Raw genomic sequence first — 6,745 nt, forward strand, 5'->3', positions numbered from 1 at the left:
AACATAAAGTTATAAAAGTAATCCCTGAAAGAGACCTGAACAAGGTCCAAAAAAGAGGATTACTAAAATAACATCGAAGGGCCCGACATGATGAAGTCGGCCCAGAACATAAAGTTATAAAAGTAATCCCTGAAAGAGACCTGAACAAGGTCCAAAAAAGAGGATTACTAAAATAAGTTCGAAGGGCCCGACATGATGAAGTCGGCCCAGAACATAAAGTTATAAAAGAAATCCCCGAAAGAGACATGAGCAAGGTCCAAAAAAGAGGATTACTAAAATAACTTCGAAGGGCCCGACATGATGAAGTCGGCCCAGAACATAAAGTTATAAAAGTAATCCCTGAAAGAGACTTGAACAAAGTCCAAAAAAGAGGATTACTAAAATAATTTCGAATGGCCCGACATGATGAAGTCGGCCCAGAACATAAAGTAATAAAAGTAATCCATGAAAGAGACTTGAACAAAGGTCCAAAAAGAGGATTACTAAAATAACTTTGAAGGGCCCGACATGAAGAAGTCGGCCCAGAACATAAAGTTATAAAAGTAATCCCTGAAAGAGACCTGAACAAGGTCCAAAAAAAGGATTACTAAAATAACTTCGAAGGGCCCGATATGATGAAGTCGGCCCAAAACATAAAGTTATAAAAGTAATTCCTGAAAGAGACCTGAACATGGTTCAAAAAAGAGGATTACTAAAATAAGTTCGAAGGGCCCGACATGATGAAGTCGGCCCAGAACATAAAGTAATAAAAGTATTCCCTGAAAGAGACCTGAACAAATGTCCAAAAAGAGGATTACTAGAAATAACTTAGCAGAAACCGACATGATGAAATCGGACTCCCACAAATGTTATAAAAGTAATCCTTTAAAGAGACCTAACAAAGGTCCAAACAAAACAGATTACTAGAAATAACTTCAAACCGAAGTAGGGAAGTCGACATACAAAGTTGGACCCAAAACATCCACAACCTTAAAAGAATCAAGCCACAAGTATGAAAATACAAAAGCAATCACAAGAGGTCGGACAACAAGGCCCCAACACTCCCAAAAGCCTAAAAAGGTACCAGACAGATGCAGACAAACATGTTATGCAAAATACAAGTTATGATAATAACAAACTCAAGAGGCTACCAAAAGTCACCCCCAAGAGCTTGAGAGACTACTTTGTTTTTCAAAATAAAGTTGCTAAATAAGCAACTAAAAGAGTATCAAAAGATCCAGAACCAATACAAAATATAAAAAGTTCAAAGCCCACAAATCGGGCTATATACACAAACATCCAGAATAATCATTAAGGATCTGAAGACTTCTCAACTGCATCAGCACGGGGTGAAAGAGGGCGAGTCTGAAGAGGCACCGCATCCACTGTCCCATCATCCCGGTTCAAGAGTTGGCAATCAAGATTCGAATGACCAACCTCAGATGAAGGATTTGAAGAAGTCGGCGCAACAGAAGTTTTGGCGGCAGGCATAGGAGGAGGTTTGACATCATTATCATCAGGGTCATCAGGGACAATCTTACCATCCTTCACAACGTTGTCCAAGCTGAAGAGGGTAAGGTCAAGCTCGGGTGCAAGAACCCGAACCTGCTCCTTCAGGTTCTCATAAGCAGTAGTTACGCTGCCTACAAGGTGACCCTGGAGTTCGGCATAATCAGCCCGGGCAGACTCCAAATCATCCCTGAGACGCATCATCTCTCTATAGGTCGTGACATAACTCTCCTTGTGCCCCAACACCGTGTCTTCAGCCAACTTCACAGAAGCCACCAAGGCAACAGAACTAGCCTTTTCACCCTCCAACTCTTTTTCTAACTTGGTCACCTTCACCTCGAGCTCCTCCTTCAAACCCTTCATTCGATCGAACTCCAACTTAGCCTCCTCCATAAAGGCCTTTGTAGCGTGAAGGGGAAGATCTTGGGCATTCCGATATAAAGCCGCCCCCATGTGCGCCATTTTGATGCTACTTCGAGTAATAAAATCCAGATGGCGAAGAAGAGAAACATCGTCAGTAGGGATGATACCATAAGGACCGATTTGCTGGTCCACAAACTCGACAACATCGAAATCAGGGGCATCAAGGTTAAAGAGCTCGGCTATTTTTTACTTTTTTGGAGGAGGATCACTGGTAGGAGAAGAGTTAGCAACAAAAGACTGAGGAAGATCAACTAAATGAGTTGGAGGGGTAGGGATTATCCTTCTCGGCCCTGAAGCAACTGAGACCGGTTTCTTAGGAGGAACCTGGGAAGATCCCTCGCTAGCAGCCTTGGACGAAGCAAGCTGAGCTGCGGTAGCCTTCTTGGCCTTCTTAAAGGCCTTCATGGAATCTGAAGTCTTGGCCATCTTTGAAACAAACAGAAGACCAACAAAGCCAAGTTACAAATCAGAAAAGAAGACAAATTAGAAAAGAAGTAAAAACAGATAGAAAAAAGAAGTCGACCACTACCCAGCTCGGTTCGGAGAAGCGAGGGGTCCCCTAGAAATCTTTTAGTGTCAAGATAAGGAGGTTGCCCCCAATTCTCCTCCAACACATTCATAAAGGCCTGCTCGACCTCGTCCAACATCTCCCATGAATACCTCGACAAAACAATGTTCTTTTGCCACTCTAAAGGAAAAGAAGGCTCATCATTCTCATCCAGGGAAAAGGGCCAAGCTCCTTCAATAGCTCGGACCTTGAAAAAGTAGTTCTTAAAATCACAGAAATATTCGTCATACATAGAAAAAACTTCTTTCCCTGAGAAGCTCGGAAAGAAACCCAGGCGGCCTTCTTCTTAACCACCCCAGGTTTTGTTAAAACAAAGAGGTAAAAGAAGAGGGATTGTGAAGGATGGACACCCAGTTCACGACACAGCAATTGAAAGATTTTTATAAAGCCCCAGGAGTTGGAATAGAGCTACATTACAAGACCATAACAGGTTGGTCTCAAAAGGAGTGAAAGAAAGAGTAATATTCATCTGACTAAAAAGAAGTCATACGCATAGAAAAAGGGGCGGTCTCCAACAACCCGAGTAGAAAAGCAAACTCTCTCTTCAGAAGTAGGAGATACAAGCTCATAATTCTTTTCATCACTACTATTACTACAAACCCTGTGAAACTTCCTAAGCTCCTCACAAAATTTAGAATCAACCAGCGAAATACACAGAAGAACCATAGAATCCACCCAGTCAGCCATGCCATCAGGGACTTGGGAGGATGTCTCAACAATATTTTTGCGAGAAGACATGGCCAACTAGTCCTACAAACAAGAAAAGAAAATTGATTACTAAAAAACATCTCAGACGAAATCAGAACAGCTTGGACAAGCATGACACAGAGCAATACAAGCAACAAAAGGAAACCCCAGGACCCACACTAATGATCCAGGGGCATCCTTTGGAGGCAAGTTATGGAACAAGGACTCAGGGAAACCTGCAAGTCTACATCTCTACACGTCCTAACAGGAAGATAACACTCTGAGAAGAAAGCCACGAGCTACAAATCAAAGAAAGTCATCAAAATAACTACCTCCCAAATTCACAGTCGCAGCTTATCAACAAATGGAACTACCAAGCAACGAAAGTATCAAGAAGTAGTCATCAAAGACGCCACCTTTTTCAGAAAATAAACACCCCAAACAAACAAACGACACGAAGAAAATAAAAATAAACCACTAGAAAAAATCATTACTTTCTACAAAGGTTCATTAATAATATCATCAACATAGCGAAAGTCATCAAAAGGAGTAACCTTTTGGGTAAAGTAAACAGGTTCATAAATACCAGAAAAACATGCAGCACAGCAACAAGCGAGCACGACGACATAAAAAGGTTCAAGCTTTCCAACATGCATTCAAGCAAAATCAAAACTTTACGAAGAACGAAGACAAAGCAAAAGAAGTAAAAAGCAGAAAGAAGAACCAACCTGGAAAAAGGAGAAAGCTTCGAAGAAAATCGAGGACAGAAAGATAGAATCTGGAATTGCCTTTCAGAACAAAGAAAGCACCAACAATCACCAAGCGACGTCACAAGGAGAAACGCAAAAATGCAAAATTCAGATGGAACAGAAAGTGAGAATGAAAAGGGGAAGTTACAACAAAGAAACAGAGAAAAGAAACTATTTTTGTGAAAAGTTCAAAATGAACGAAGAAATTGAGCATTAAAAAAAGTTAATGAGGTTATTAAACCCTCGCGCATTCCCAAAGCAAGAGACGCGTGTTTTCAAAAGAATAAAAATTCAAAAGAAAACGCTCCACGTTCAAAGGAGAACTCTACAAAGAAGAAGTCGACAAAATGCTCGAGTTCGGCGTCACCGGAAAAGGATCGAAGTCCTAAAACTAAGACTCGACCTCAAAAGAAAGACCAAGCTCGAGCAGGGGCACTGTTCATACCCTGCGTCGAGCTGTCCGACCCGGGATGTTTATCGACAAGGCGACCGACCTCTTCAGGTCAGACTATCTGACCTCTTCTCAAAGAGCTTGGCCAAATTACCAGGAAAGCCCAAAAAGGGTCCAAATGGAGGAACACGACCCAAATCCAAAGGCAGCCCAAGCCTATAGAGATAAAGGTGGTTCCCTTGAAGATAAGATGACCTCACTCAAAGATAAGATAAAGGTAAGATAAGATAACTAACTTATCTTATCTAAAGAAGGTCACCCTACACCATTATAAATACACTGGAGCACCCAGGTATAACTCATACTCTGATTCTACTAAAAACCTACTTAATACCCTTGCTAACTTAAGCATCAGAGTCCCTTGCAGGTACCACCATCCTCCGGTGACAAAGGATCAGCAGCATTACCAGTCCAACAAGTCGGGCGCTACTGCTCCGGCCACCACCCACACGCCGGACATGTCATCGCCGATCAGTACAGAGGATCTCGTTCGAGATCGACCAACAGTTTCAGGTAACCCTCGGAACAATATCATAAAGCTTCCGGGATCTTTAAGCTTCTCTGGTAAACTTTTCAATATGACTGCACTGCATTCTTCAGTGAGGAAAAACTTTTTCAGTTTCTCTCCAATCCTTCTTATGACTTAGGATCTCTTTCATGAACTTAGCATAAGAGGGTATTTGCTCAAGTGCCTCTGCAAACAGAATCTTTATTTCAAGTGTCCTGAAATAGTCTGCAATGCGGGCAAATTGTTTATCCTGTTCCTCTTGGCAGAGTTTCTGAGGATAAGGCATCTTGACTTTATATTCTTCAACCTTAGTTGCTGCAGGTTTATTTCCTATAGAAGGGGTTGGAGAAGCCTGCTTAAGGGGGTTGTTATCAGCACTTGCAGGTGTCTGATCCCTTATTCGCGTTTGAGCGCCAAAATTGGGTGCTTTTTAGGTGTTTAACGCCAGGTTGCCTCCCTTTTCTGGCGTTTGAATGCCAGAATTGGCTATCCTTTGGGCGTTTAACGCCACTTGTTTACCCTTTTCTAGCGTTTGAACGCCAGAATCATTCCTCTTTGGACTCTTACTATCCTCAGAGGGATTTTGGGCAGTGGGGTGGTCATCCTCTGTCAGTTGTTCCTTTCTTGGCTTTCTGCTGCTTTAAGTTGAGACATTCAATGTCTTCCCACTCCTTAATTGAACAGCTTGGCATTCTTCTGCTATCTGTTTAGATAGCTGCTGTCTTGTCTGATCCAATTGTGCTTCCATATTCTGGTTAGCATTTTTAGTGTCTTGGAGCATCTTTTTGAATTCTGTGAACTGTTTTGTTATAATAAGCAATTGCTGATTGAGTTCAGCAACTTGTTCTTAAGGACTAAGTTCAGTGGATACTGCTTTAGCTTCTTCTTTCATGGAGGACCCACTACTTAAGTATAGATATTGATTTCTAGCAACTATATCAATGAGCTCTTGAGCCTCTTCAATTGTCTTTCTCATATGTATAGATCCACCAGCTGAGTGGTCTAGAGATATTTGGGCCTTTTTTGTAAGCCCAGAGTAAAAATGTCCAACTGCACCCACTCTGAAAACATTTCAGAGGGGCATTTCCTTAGCATCCATCTGTACCTCTCCCATGCATTATAAAGGGATTCATTATCCTCTTGTTTAAAGCCTTGGATGTCCAGCCTTAGCTATGTCATCCTTTTTGGAGGGAAATACTGATTCAGGAATTTGTCTGATAACTGTTTCCATGTTCTTATGCTTGCTGTGAGTTGGTTATTTAACCACCTCTTAGCTTGATCTTTTACAGCAAATGGAAATAGTAATAATCTGTAGACATCCTAATCTACTTCCTTATCATGTACTGTGTCAGCAATTTGTAAGAACTGTGCCAGAAACTCAGTAGGTTCTTCCTGTGGAAGACCAGAATACTGGCAATTTTGCTGCACCATGATAATGAGATGAGGGTTTAGCTCAAAATTGCTGGCTCTTATGGGGGGTATACAGACACTACTCTCATATGTAGCAGTAGTGGGGTTAGCATATGACCCCAGAGTCCTTCTGGACTGTTCATTTCCACTTAGGTCCATGACGGAGAAGGGGAGATGATGTGGATTGCAAATAAAATATATTTTTATTTTTATTTAATTTAATTAAGGATAAACCGAATTAAAATAGGATAAAATAAAATAATTGGAAACTAGAATATAAGTTTCGAAAACTAAAAGAAAAAAATAAAAAAATTTGAATACTAAAATGATTAATTAATAAAAAAGATTTGAAAAATTTTGGATATGATTTTTGAAAAATTGAAGAGAGAGAGTGGTTAAGGAGTTTTGAAAAAGATATGTCTTAAAAATTAAAGATACTTGTAAAAATAAATAAATAAAAG

This window comes from Arachis ipaensis, chromosome B3, assembly GCF_059453495.1.
Source record: "Arachis ipaensis isolate K30076 ecotype BB chromosome B3, ASM5945349v1, whole genome shotgun sequence".
Classification (NCBI taxonomy): domain Eukaryota; kingdom Viridiplantae; phylum Streptophyta; class Magnoliopsida; order Fabales; family Fabaceae; genus Arachis; species Arachis ipaensis.